The sequence below is a fragment of the Amblyomma maculatum genome, chromosome 1 (assembly GCF_055883805.1).
Source record: "Amblyomma maculatum isolate TAMU_Amacu chromosome 1, ASM5588380v1, whole genome shotgun sequence".
Taxonomy (NCBI): domain Eukaryota; kingdom Metazoa; phylum Arthropoda; class Arachnida; order Ixodida; family Ixodidae; genus Amblyomma; species Amblyomma maculatum.
In genome coordinates this window covers 126,980,013-126,993,263 of record NC_139344.1, presented here as the reverse complement: position 1 = coordinate 126,993,263, position 13,251 = coordinate 126,980,013, and the positions used below count along the sequence as shown (strand labels likewise).

Genomic DNA, 13,251 nt, shown 5'->3' with positions numbered 1-13,251 from the left:
CAACAGACATCTCTCTAACCCGTATTTATGAACTTTGTGTTTTTCTGCGATGGTGGAACTGCTGCGCCAAATCTGAAATCCTGCTACATGCTGCTACAAAATAGATTTTTTTACTTACTTCTGCGCCACGCCTATGCCAAAAGTCGCTGAACAACTGCTGACAGCGAACCTGAACTGTCGCGAAACCAAAACTGAGATCTGTTAGCAACACTGTGAAACGAGGAAGAATATTTTTGCAGGTCCTGGGCGGACAATCATGTGGCACAAAATTGAAGTTTGTCTACACGGTTTCTATTTTTTTTTTTTTTTTTTTTTTTTTTTTTTTTTTCAATCTACTGGGAGAGAGTGAAAAGGGGCTGCAAGATATCTCTCAAGCTCAAGTCCAATGCGCGTGAAGGGTGAAAGGGGCTGTGAGGCTGGCCGTCAAAGGGTCCAAGCACGTTCAAACATGTGACGGCTTCGAGCTGCCCTGGGCGGCTTGCTTATTTTGTGTGCACCGCGTGCGCATGCGTGTGTGTTTGCAAAGGATGTGCGAGCAGCCTGGCTAACGCAGATGGCGCGGTTTCAAACGAGTGACTGTTTAGAACTGGCCTCGGCAAAGCACAGCTGGAGCTGTATACACGCTTGCTTCATTTTATTATTTTTTTGTATACCAGTGAGGTATGGGCTGCGATGGCCTGAGTAGCAGCGGAGGGAGTGCTAAGGATTTGACTGCTTCTGTGCGTGCGCACTGGACTCTGTTGACCGCTTTTGTACTTTAAGTCCAACCCCTTATGTGGAACATCTTGTATAATTTCGCAGCTTAATTTCAAACGTCAACGTTTACGCACCCTTTAGGTGATTATCTCAACCTTGACAGTTATTTCTTTTCCGCCACTACAAAACTGCATGTGTGTGGGCGCGCGCGTGTGCAAATAGCTCATGCGCAGGTACTCAATATATTTGCAGCCCCGCATACGGTCATTGAGTACTCTTGGACGTTTTCATTACATTGAGGAATGCATACGCACAATCCTTGCAGTGCGCTGCAAAGAAGCAGACTTACGGCTCAGAGTCCCTGCGTCGCTTTGATTAAGGGGAGATGCTACTCGGAAAAACATTTTCTTTAATTTTTGTCACAGCTGAATGAAACTTTCATCATTTAAAGAGTTCGAGCTCCTCTTTTCAAATCTGCTTTTAGTTTTTTGATAGCTCATTTGGTTCTTTGTTTACATACCACACAACTGTAAAAACAATGCATGTTTGTGCACACTTGGGTGACAACAGGGAGCCCAACAGAACACCGAAAAATAGCTCACATTGCTCCAAATGAATAGTAGAATTCAATAAAGCATATAAATTTAGTGTTCCATTACTGTTTTTTTTCTAGAAAAAAATTCAAATCTGAAGTATCACTTTTACCACTCCCAACAAATAAACTTTTAAAATTATCTCATTGAATAAGTTTGATAAAAGGTCTGAAAGTTGTTTCTTTGAATTCAGCACATTCTAAAGCATAAGCATGCCAAGTTTCATTGTGATTGGACAATGTAAAGTGGTCAAATTTTAGTGCACAAACTCCAAAAATGGGACAAAATGAGGAACAGAGAAAAACGAATTTTAAAGTTAAAAAACATGTTTACTAAAACAATAGTCAGTATATACTGATGAAATTTACACAGAATGTCAGGTAGAGTGTCTCAAAGATATATACAAAGTTACAAGGCACCAGCATTAAAAGCCTTATGATGCATTGGCTTTGCAATGCCCATAATCGTGCAAAACCGCAAAAGCTGTTCATGTCCAACGCCGATCGCGCGCGCTGCGACCACCGACTTTACGTTCACGGCGAAGGTATCCCTTGCACTGCCGCGGGCGCACTTGTCATCACTGTTGCACGATCGAGATGCGCGGCTTGAAGTATAAGCCGAAGAAACGACGGTTGTTGCACATGCGTCATTTCTGCAGTAGAGCTCCAAAAATGATGCCAGTCCTTTTCTTTTCCCGGCCGATTCTCTGACCGAGAGATCGCATCGTCCGCAGGCCGGGCACGCCGCGCCGCTGACGAGGTCGCTTATCATGTCGATCTCGCACACAACTGCGCTTCCGCGCTCGTCTGCGCACTTGTTATCGTCGTCAAACATCTTTATCTTCTTCTCAGATGCACTGACAAAGTCATCGACGCTCCGGATAAAGCTTGCGGCATCTAAATCGGGTGTGGCCCCGTTGCCGCAGTTAGGCCTAGCGGCAGACGTACCTTCCGTCCCCGGAGCTCTCCGCTTGCGCTTGGGGCGTCTTCCTTTGTACTGATGCCTCGTCAGGAACTTGCGTGAGCGAAAATCACGTTTCTCGCTTGTATCCATGGCGTAGAAAGAATAAAAACTCTGACAGTAGCGTTGGTGCGCGTCTCGGTGACAGCAGAACAAAGAAAGAGCGTCTGCGTTCGCCAGCGCGGTGGAATGCTCGTGGCCAATGGCGGCGCTCCAATCATACCACGTGATTTAAAGGGCCAGTCGCAGCGGTCGACTTCGGCGGGAAAGAACCTTTTTTTTTTATTATTTTGATCAGGAGTGCGCCGCTGCCGATGCAACTTCTGGGAGAAGAAGGTTGGGCCTACTCCCCCGCGAAAATTCAAAAGCGGGCGACGCCGTAGTGCAAAATGCCGCGTACCTGAAATGCGGTCAAATCTGCACTTTCACGAGCCACCGCGAGTGCTTTAATTGCATTTTTTAATAACTTCCCGTTGATCCTCGGCTTTGACTTTTTTATACATAAAAGAAGAGGCTTTGAGGAATACAAAACGCGAGAAAACACAAAATCGACTTTTTCGAAAAAAATCACGGTTTTTCACCCGCATCTCCCCTTCCATCCCGCCAAACCACCGGAAGAAAAAAAACGAAAGCAAAGGCTGTGAACGCACGGAATCGGCACTCACTCTACATCCCCGCTCAACACGCTTTTTGATTGAGCAGCACCAGCAGCGCACCTCTCTCAAGGGAAAAAAAAAATTTCCACCCAGGATCTGCAAAAATATTCTTCCCCCTTTCCCTCTCATCAGCACGGCTCTTGAAGGAGAAAGGCGCATCGACGTTATGTACAGGACAAAGACACCCAGAAAAGAGGTCAGAATCAAGAAATGGTACAGGAAGTGATCAGGCTGGCCAGGAATATGAGCACTAATGCTGAGCTGCTTTCACAAAAGGCGTCAAGTCTAAAACTTTCGGAGATGTTAATAGTGGACAAGCCCTTTTGAAGAATGGACAGGAAAGGCTTGCATCGGCACTGTCCAAGCTGGAGTCATCAAGGCAAGAAAAGAAATAGTGCCTTAAAGTTGCAGTTTTAAGGAGCGGCAGTTCTGAATTTTTACAGGGAGTTTTTATATTAAGACAGCTGGCTACCTTCTTTCCAAGGCTGCAGTGTTTATAGGGTTGTTGCATATCTCCCCCCCCCCCCCCCCCCCCCATTATGCCTTCCCTCTGAATAAAAACTGCTTTGTTTTTAGCAAAATCTACTGTTTGCTTAATTTGGGACATTTTAAGGAAAGAACAGCACTTCAGATTGCATTTGAGCTTGAAGCTTGTTTTTGCATGGCTTTGGTCGTTATAGCCATCTGAGCAATTGGGTTCCAGAAATAAAACAAGCCTTCTTTATTTAAGCGTCTTCAGATTTGAAATTATGCTACAAAACATTTTTTTTTTCTACTACAAAATCTCAAATATTTGCTACAAAATGCCAGTTTTCTCGTTACAAAACTTGAAATTTCTGCTAGAATCTGCAATTTCTTCTTCTGAAAAAGCTGCTACAAGATGCCAGTTGCCAGTTCCACCACTGCATTCTGTCCAGCCTCTTCCATGGCTCTGCGAGAGAAAGGGATTTTGTCAAGCTAGCCTGATGTTACTGTTTCAAAGTCCACTTTTCCAAGCTGTTATCTCCCAAAGCATTAGAAAATAAACAATTTGAACAGAGATGAACCACAAAAGTTGAAATGACAGTCAAACTTAAAACCTTTACACTGTCCGAAGAAATGGCATCATTTCCTCACTACATTACCATTTCACCATTCAGATTATATTCATGCAGTTACTTTTGTTTTCCATGTGAAGGCAACATATTTGTTGTACTTTATATTGGTGAGTTTTCTTCTTTTGCCTGGTTCTTTCAGTTAAAGAACACAAATGCTTAAAGCCATCTTCATATCCTAACAATAAGAATTCCTGGGGGGCCTGCTGCATAGTTGGTCGTTTTGCACATTGCCTGCTTCAAGTCTCGGCAGCTACAGATATTGAAATTTTTGGAGCTCTAAGAAATATAGTAAAGGGTTTTTTGCGATGTACTTTGACTACCACAGCAACTGCCAGCTGCCGGCAAATATTTTCTTGTCTTATTCTCTGACGAATTTGTAATACAAATGATTTAGTATTCCTTAACGCACTACACAATTTTCAACTTAGCCTTTCATGTCTAATGATGCAGCATCAATCAAAGCACACTGAACAACACTTTTTTTAAACAGCCTTTCATGTAGCAATGAGATTCGTTGAATTCAAGAGGAGTGGAGGAAATCTTCACTGTGTAGATGTACATTAACTTTAGCCACTGCTATAAGCTATCATAGTAGCTTAAGCCACATAACAGTGACTGTGATCAATTCAAAGGTCAACTCACCAGTGTTAAAGCACCCGAAGCAAGCTCAACAACCTCGGTGAAATGCCGCTGGCTGAACTTTTTCCTCGGCCCTTGAAAGGATTTGTGTGTCCAAAGTACCTGTAAAATATTAATAGTACAATAAATTGATTTGGTGAGCGACGCTGCTAACAGTGGTGCATTAGAAAGCAGGGGGTGAGGGAAGCAAGAAAGTAAAAATATGCATGAGGTAGTTACAGCATATACTCAATAATTTGTCTAAAAATGACAAGGCCAGTGATGAATATGTTGGAGGTAACAGGCTATCCTAATCAAAACTAATGCATGGTATAAGTTAATCAAAATATTTTTGTTGAGCAGCATAGTGTTTAAAGTTTGGTTACGTCACAGATACAGGCACTAAAAAGGCGTGGGAAAGGTGGAAAAATATTATGAAAATTTAGCACAGTTTATAACAATATGAAGATGTGTCCATGAGGAGTAACTGCAAAATAATGGCAAGCTAGGTTTAACAATAATTTCGTTTGTGCAACACTAGCAAAGCAAGAGTTATTAGAAAGAAGGAGGCAAGGGAAATAATTCTCGACATACTCATATATTCTGGCATCAGTTGTCTGGAATGCCTTGAATATATGTATCGTATTTACTCGCATAATCGCACTTTTTTTTTTTTTTAAACTGACGTAAATTTCGGGGTGCAATCATTACGAGGGGTAAAATTTTCACAAAAAATTTTGAGCACCGAAAATGCAAACAAGTTGCAGGTCAGACGTCTTAGAACAGATATCTTGATTACAACCAAAAATAAAAGTTGAGTAAGGCTTACCTTCGCAATAAACGCACACATTGTATAAGCATCGCATGAACTGCACAATGCCCATTTATGTTGCAGGTCAGAAGTCTTAGAACAGATATCTTGATTACAACCAAAAATAAAAGATGAGTAAGGCTTACCTTCGCAATAAACGCGCACATTGTATAAGCATCACATGAACTGCACAATGCCCATTTATTTTTTCTCGTTCAGTTCTCTAATCCGAGTCTGAATCCTCGCCATCCTCACTTGCATTGCTGCACGACTCATCGGGAAACGGCAGTGTCGTCGCTGGGAGAATCTTCACAGTCCCACAGAAAGTAGTCTTCTGTTCCATCCAACGCGTTCGATACGCCTGTCTTCTTGAAGCTCTTGGCTACTACCTCGTCGGGGATACTGCTCAACGCTTCCGTGATCCACGAGCAAAGCATCTCCACGGATGGCCTTCTGATCTTTCCGCTTGGCCTCAAATCGTGCTGGCCCATCGCCATCCACTCTGCATAAAGTCTTTGAACATTGTCCTTGAATGGTTTGTTCAGCAACACATCGAGAAGCTGCAGCAGCGAAGTCAGACCCCCAGGAATCACTGCAATGTCCGTGCACAGCTCTAAGCTTAGAATGCACGCTGTCCACAAGGTGACCCCTGAAACTGTCCGAAAGCAGAAGTGCTCCTGGTCTTCGTTCCCAAACAGTCTTAATTCAGTCGACCATCAGGTCTGCAGTATCCATCCTTTCATTTGTGCATGTATATGGATGCCACGGGGAAAAAGTTTCCCTTCAGAACAGTCTTCCATTTGAGGATGATTGTATGGTGGCAGCTTCTGCCTGTCGGCCGTCACAGAGAGCATGACTGCATCGCTGCTTTTCTGCGCCAGACTTCATGATGACGCCCTGAGCACCCTTCTCGTTCACAGTTGTGTTTCGGGGCATGTCGAATGTGAATGGAGTTACCAGCGTTTCTAATTTGTGACATGAGGTAACTACTTTTTTCGCGAAGCCTAGTGATGAAGTGATGAAAGTATCACTTTGCTTTCATACGCGGATGGGAGCCGCTGGCACAGCGACGTTCGCCACCACAGCGAAAGTCTATTCCATCACATAGAGTCGTCCAACTGTAGCTAGCGCGGAAATCCTTTGCGGTGATTCCCAGCTCCCTGGAAGCTGTGTCTGTATCATATCTAATGATACTGCACAACCATCTTTGTGCAGGTCCCTCACATATTCTAGGACCACCTTCTCAACATGTGGGAACTTGCCTGTTTTGGGTCCACGGAAAGCCCAGCGAATCTTGTTTGTAGCCTTCAGCTTCTCGCGCTGCTTCTTCCAATAGCGTATCCGGATTTTTTTTTTTTGTAACAATATTTATTGCCTCAGGGCATCAGTAAGGTATGAGATGAATAATGAGCTAATGATTAAATGAATGGAAAAAGGTTGGCTGATTTTATGAAGTCCAAGAGTGAATGATGATGTGGTCCCTGAGTCCAAGCGAGATACGAGGCAGGATTGTTGGCCTGAAAGGCCAACAATCCTGCTGGTCTTTCAGGCCAGCTATCGTCAAGTGCCGGATACGTGTTGGTTTCGTGTTGGTTTCAAAGCTGGGCAGACCCACAGCAAATGGTGAATGTCGGCTTCAACATTTCCGTCTTTACATATCGGACACCCTTGGCGGGGATACAAGTATCGAAAATGAGACCACGTCCGAGTGACAGCTGGCGTGAGGGCAACCCCTACCCGGATCCTCCTAAGCGCAACCTCCTCTGCACGGGTGAGATCGCGGGAGAGGAATACTGCACACGGAGGGATAAGAGCACGTGTGCGGCGCCGGAGGTGTTCCTTTCTTGAGAAAAGGAGGGTAGCGTCGTCCACATCAAGGAGCCGTGGTAATGATGAATCTTGGGTCACGAGGTGCGTCGCTTAATCAGCTTGACTTTGTGAAGGCAGAAGGTCCCGTGGGACCCACTCAATACGTACTGACTGCGGGATGCGTGCCGCAAGCTGGTGAATGTCGACATATTTTTGGGCAACGGCTGACACGTCAGAGTAAACGTACCGCTTGAAGTGCATCGGTGCGGATGACAACTTGGGCCGTAGGGAGCATAGTAATGGTGGCCACGGAGCAGAGCGTCTCCTGAACTGCCACGAGCTCAGCGCAGAAAGATGTAGGTTGTTCTGAAAGTTTAAACGTAGATCTCAACGGACAGTAGATTGCTGTTTTTGCTTCACAGCCTTGTATTCTTGCATCCACGTACATTACAATGGATCCTTGAGGCAGGTGAGCATCTTGCTCTTGAAATCTCTGGCGAAGGGATGATGCTGAGTTGCCAGACGTTGGTCTGCGGTTATCTGTTGGCCTATTGTCGCCTAACTGTACAAACTTGCAGGGAGGGAGAACAGGTGCAGGTGCCTGCTGAATAATATATATGAAGTTGCATACGCCCTCAGTGCTTGCATGGAATGTGATAAGGAGGCTTTAAGTCTGCGCGCCTCGCAGCGCTGCTGCACCAGCTCATCGATGGTGTTGAGCTGCGCATTCTCCTGTAATGCTACGACTGGAGTGATTCATGGAAGGCATGTAATGGTCCTCATTGCTTCTCGGTTCACGGCTTCAAGGTGATCCCATTGTGCTCTTGTAAGATGCTGGAACTGGGCTTGATAAACAATACGTGGCTGCAGCACCGCCCTCACCAACTGGCGTGCAACAGATGAGCCAGCGCCACCTGTTTTAGGAGAAATTCTTCTAATCAAACCCATAGTCTGAATAGCTTGCTTTTTTGCCTGAGAAAGCCAAGCAGTCGCTGATCCTGATTGGTGAATCGTTAACCCCAGAATTTTTACACTGACTTTCCTGTAGTGGGGTGCCTGACAGACAGAGACGAATTGGATTTGCAGTAAGTTTACGGCGTCCCTAGCGGTTAGCAACACACGTGTATGTAGTTTTACAGACGGAAAGCTGAAGGCCAATGGAAGAAGCGTAATCAGAGGTAATATCTAAGGCTGATTGAAGAGCAGCCTCCTGAGTGAGCAAGTCTTGGTCAGTGCTCCATACCGTGATGTCATCAGCGTATTGCAAAAACTTGATTTCAGGGATGTCATGTAAGCGCCATGCCAGTGGGATGAAAGCAAAATTGAACAATGTCGGTGACAATACTGATCCCTGGGGCACGCCACGTAGCGAAATGAATGAACCAACTGCGTCACCACTGAGGCGTATTGCAAATGTTCTCCCGTCCAAAAATGATGCGACAAAACTGCGTACTCTCAAAGAGAGGTGGAGCAAGTCAATGGCGTTCAGGATTGCAGCATGACTGATGTTGTCGTATGCCTTTTCAACGTTTATTGCCAATATGGTACGCACATTGCAGCTGCGGGTAGATGACAGTACTGCTGATGCCAAGAGCGCTAACCCGTCCTCTGTACTTATGTATGGACGATATCCAATTTGAGTGGGATGATAAAAACCATGCTGTTCCAGCCACCAAGGAAGTCGTGTAGCCAGCATTTTCTCTGCAAGCTTGCACAGCGTTGATGTTAATGAGATTGGGCGCAAGTTAGCGAGGTCTGTTGGGGGCTTTCCTGGTTTGGGAATAGGGATCACCACAGCAGATTTCCAGCTCCCAGCTACGACACCATGCAGCCATACATTGTTTATAGTGTCTAGTAGTTGAGGGAGTGCAACGGCACTCAGGTTCTTGTAAACCTCATACTGAATTTTGTCCGGGCTGGGCGCTGTTTTTCGTTTCGCCTCATCAATTGCAACCAGTAGCTGAGGCATAGAAAAGGGACTTGCAATTCCATCTGTGTCAGCAGCAGATGGTATTTTGTGTATGCATCTGCAGAGATACTTGCAAAATTAAAATTAGCAGCTGAAGGGGGCAATGTATCATACTTTGGGAAAAATTTTCGTGCTGCTTCTCTGACTAAATCATCCGGCGACAAATTAGCTGCAAAGCATGCTGTTGCTGCTGTGTCAGTAGAATGGCGACCATGTTCCATTGCACGAAACGTTCGCCAGAGTGAGGCATTCGAGGATTTAGTGGAAAATTGTTCGTACCATGCATGCCACTGGCGTCGCGAGAGATCGCGTTTATATTTCAGAGCCTTAGCAGTAAGATAATGCAGTCGTGTACGTGCCTGTGTCGAAGTAGGGTCTCGCCTTACAACCAGTTCGGCTTGACGGCGGGCAGGCCACAAGTTAAGCCGGCCGAGATCTGGTGCCGGTCGACCAGCATCAATCTAGGTCGTAGTCGTAGCGCTATTTAGTGCACTCTGTATGCGCTCAACAAGCAGTGACGACGAATCTGTAGACAGACTATCGAGACGTGAGTGAAAGTTGTCCCAGTTGATCACAGAACATTTGCGGGGCAAAGGGCGGAGACGTGAGGGATGGAGACCGATGATGATAGGGTGGTGATCACTTCCCCAGCAGTCTGGCTCCATGTGCCACGAGGGAGTTCCTGCGCCCGACCACCACGTCAAGTCCAGAGCATAGGCAGCATTACGTATCTGGCGCACAGGTCGCAATGCTGTCCCAGGGTGATTGAGCAGTACAAACAGGGTATCAGTGAAGGCGTCCCACACACGCCTACCACGAGGGCTTGCAGTGGGATACCCCCAATCCAGATGAGGGGCGTTAAGTCGCCTCCGACTAAAATCGGACACCTGGGGTATTGCCAACGGACACTTAATAACCAGCCAAGATTAATACGAGAAGGGGAGCCCCCGGCTGGTCTAACGTACAATCGCAACGGTTCCTTTCGAAAATTTCACAGCAACTGCTACAACCTCTTGATATGAAGTGCACCAGGTTTCAAGAGAAAGGCGTACATGAGGAAACCGCGTATCAACATATACCGCCGCCTTTCCCGGTGGAGCAGGAGTCTACACGTGACGGTCGGTCATCGGAGACACGTAGCCACTGAAGCCCGGAATTGTTGGTAAGGCGTTTGTTTCCTGTAGTAACATAGCCCATACCCGGAGCTTGTTAATTCGTAGTCGGGGCTTGAGCTCGCCCACCTTCGTGGAAATGCTCCTACAATTTCAGTGTAGCACACCAGCTCTACACTGAAGCATACTGTAGCAGTATGGTATCCGGATTTCGTCGACGCCGAAATGCCTGCCAGCAGCGCGGTTGCCATGCTGCAGTGCATAATCAACAGCCTTGAGCTTGAACGCGGCGGTGCAACTGGCATACCACCCCATGATGAAATGGCGTAAACTCACACAAAACCACAAAGCACGCTGCCGAATCCGCCTTTTGCAAGAGGATGTGGTGCCATCATGCGGGAGCGGGCGAGAAACACATTGGACGGCAGTGTAGCAGACGCAAAAGCACACCATACGAAATGGCTGCGCCAACGCAGGTAGAAAGCGAAAGCTCCCCCCTTTTTCGCCCTCGGGGCGGAAAGTAGTGACAGTGATTGCAGTATATCATGTTCACACAGTATGGGGAAATATTACAGCGTTTTCACAATGCACTCATAACGCATGCATACACTGTCTTCGTATTGTAAGAGCGTGTGGCGCGGGCCGTGTTCGACGTGACAGAACGAGACGCTCTCAGCGTGCAGGTTCACGACAGACAGGAGAGCGCGCAGGCAGAGAGAGAGGGGGGGACCTCAAAGGGCAAAGCAGCCAGGGGTTTGTTGATGCTACAGAGCTAGGTGGAATCGTCTCCTGTGACTTCCGAGTGGCGCATACGCGCGGGGTGTCTTCAGTTACCGAGCACAATGCGGTCACCGCTGCGCCAGCATGGTGCAATAGGCGTCGCTTCCTCAGCGTGTCATCTAAATGCGTGCAGAGGTTCACGACAGACAGGAGAGTGCGGTGGCAGAGAGAGAGAGGGGGGGATCTCAAAGGCAAAGCAGCCAGGGGTTTGTTGATGCTGCAGAGCTAGGTTGAATCGTCTCCTGTGACTTCCGAGTGGCGCATACGTGCGGGGTGTCTTGAGTTACCGAGCACAATGCGGTCACCGCTGCGCCAGCATGGTGCAATGGGCGTCGCTTCCTCAGTGTGTTATCTAAATGCGTGCAGCTATAGGATTTCATCTACAAAGCTTGGCAGAGAGGCACTTATACACACCCACTGAAAAGGGCATTGTCCCGGCCGGAATGCACACCTGCAGGAAACGCGCGGCATTTTTCTGGCAATGGATGATTCAGCGCTGTAGTCGGTTTCTGTCCTCAGAACGGATGTGGTCGCAGTTGTGAAGAGGTTCTCGGTGCACAGAGAATGGTCATTCTGTTGTGAAAGGATCCACAACCTTTCTGCCTCCGCTGCAATTTCTGTGGAATCAATGACTTGGTGACACATGCGCATCTCCTACATATCGGATGCGCATCTCAGTCAGGAACCAATGCTGTTCTACGTCCAGAATGATCCACTTTGCTAGTGAACGAGCATGAACCCTCCAGGAGACTCGTTTGTGCCGGGCGGTTTCCTTGCCGTTGCAAACGGTTGGACTAAGACGACGATTATCAAGCTTGCTAACGAAGTGCATCTGATTATACACCGAATGAACAAAGTCCGAATGCTTTGGCGAGCACGAAGGCGAGCCTGTAAGGTAAAAAAACATACTGTGCGCCGTGCAAGAGTGTCAAGTGCGTCATATGCTCCGAGCGGCAAAAACACGGATACTACAGGTATGTATGCATCTAAACGAAGTATGCATGATGAAAAGTACCTACTGGAGTTTGCACCCAGCCTGTAACACACCAGTGATAGCTGCAATAAGGATTTCTTCGATGCGTGTTTGCTTTAGTTGCGCCGGGCCCTGATGGCAGTGTATTTTTAGTTTCTTTATGTGTGAAAGGGCTAGGTAGCTCAGATATCACAGGCGGCTGTGTGCGCTAGGCCGTAATATTTAGCATGTTTTATCGTGACTGCCACCTGACTAACAAGAAAAAAATACGGCGTTTGTTGTAATGCACTGCCGTTCGCGAGCCTCATGACCAGCTCAACCACTCGACTCGCGAACAGCGGTGCATCACAACAAACGGCCAATTTTTTCTTCCGTTTTAGTTAGACGGCAGTCGCGATAAAGCATGCTAAATATTACGGTCTAGCGCACACAGTCAATTGTGATATCTGTGCTACCCGGCCCATTCACACATAAAGAAAACAAACTACAAAATACATCGCCATCAGGCTCCGTCGCACATAAAGCAAACGCGCCGAACAAATACTCTTGAGGCTATCACTGATGGGTTACAGGCTTGGTGCAAACTCCAGTAGATACTTTTCATCATGCGCATTTCCTTTAGATGCATACATACCTGTAACGAAGTGGTTTTTGCACAGTCGAAAGCATGCAGTCGGTTGCTAAGGTCGGCCATTCACATCTTGATGCTTGGTGACCCTAATTCAAGCTTCACGCCGTTGTTGGTCGCGGCTCGCCGAAGGAAACCTGAAAAATTGCGTCTTGCATCGCCGCACGCCTAGAGAGTGGCAACCGTACGCGGCAGATGTGGTTGGCACCGCTTTGCCAAGCCTATGACGGTCACCGTGCCGCCTAGTGTCGCCAGCCCCCGTGCACTGGTGGCGCCGAGAAACGCCATCGACGCTGTCCAATGTGTTTCCATCGGTCGCCGCTATGACTTCGCGCATGCGCAGACAACTCGCACAAAAGGCAGACTGCAAAATGGCGAACGCCGCAAAGTGCATTTTAATCACGGAATCATGAGAACTCATCGGAATGCATTCTCTGCTGGATGACTGCAGATGAACCAACAGGCGGCTGCCGCTATAACAATGTAGGGCATGAAAACAAAAATGGCAGAGGAGGCAAGTTCGGGGTGCAATCATTATGTGGGGAATAT

The 13,251-nt window shown here is 47.0% G+C and overlaps 1 protein-coding gene and 1 long non-coding RNA gene across 2 annotated transcripts in view; one reads left to right on the top strand and one right to left on the bottom strand.

Moving 5' to 3' along the window:
• tkv (serine/threonine receptor kinase thickveins) overlaps positions 1–13,251 on the top strand; it is a 111,511-nt gene that overhangs the window by 62,405 nt on the left and 35,855 nt on the right. The window lies entirely within an intron of this gene.
• Positions 3,581–13,251, bottom strand: part of LOC146203885 (uncharacterized) — a 30,355-nt gene continuing 20,684 nt past the window's right edge. Inside the window, exons 2-3 of the long non-coding RNA XR_014703925.1 lie at positions 4,645–4,743; positions 3,581–3,836 (exon numbers count right to left, since the gene is read on the bottom strand). This is a non-coding gene — a long non-coding RNA (uncharacterized LOC146203885). The remainder of the gene's footprint in view (positions 3,837–4,644; positions 4,744–13,251) is intronic.